The following is a 703-nucleotide window of genomic DNA, read 5'->3' as shown; positions in this document are numbered from 1 at the left end:
CTGGAAAGGAAGGGAGCATTCCTGATAGTGGCGTTAATGGACAAGAGGGCGAGCAGAGCTCTTGAACAGACTGGGAAGAGGATTCTTCACCCACCTCTTTTCTTTCTTCAGATGAACAAATGGGGAAAATAAACATGCGGCGGCTTCGCGGTCCGTTATTCTCCCTTCGCTGTCAAAGCAGCCGCTTGCTGCGTTAAAGAAGGGAAGGTCGGTGCTTTCTGTAAAGGGCAGGCTTTCAGTCTAGCAGGTGGTTTTTAAAATGATAAGGAAAATGGTGTTTTGTTTTCTTCTTACCCGATACCCGTTTGTTCCTTATCGCCCTCTACAACTGCCTGAGAGGAGGGGGGAGCCGGGGGGGTCGGGCTCTGCTCCCAGGGAAGGGGCGATGGGACGAGGGGCACCGGCCTCAAGTTGTGCCAGGGCAGGGTGAGGTTGGCCATGGGGAACAATTCCTTCCCCTGGGGGAGCTTCAAGGGCTTTGCCAACCCAACCCATTCTGGGATCCTATTCTATGATCCTACGATCCTTGTTGCCGTGTCTCGGCTCTGAGCTACCCTAACACGGCGGGGGGGTTTTTTTCCTCTCGTTGCTGGGTTGTTGTGCATCTCTCCAGCAGCGCGAGGCAGGCGGTTCCGCGGCAGCCTCTTCCATCCCGCGCCTGCCTCTACCGAGCGGAACACGCAGGGGCCCGCGGGGGAGCGCC

This window comes from Egretta garzetta, unplaced genomic scaffold, assembly GCF_000687185.1.
Source record: "Egretta garzetta isolate BGI_Z169 unplaced genomic scaffold, ASM68718v1 scaffold164, whole genome shotgun sequence".
Taxonomy (NCBI): domain Eukaryota; kingdom Metazoa; phylum Chordata; class Aves; order Pelecaniformes; family Ardeidae; genus Egretta; species Egretta garzetta.
The sequence above is the reverse complement of the archived record's forward strand: the minus strand, read 5'-3'. Positions refer to the sequence as shown.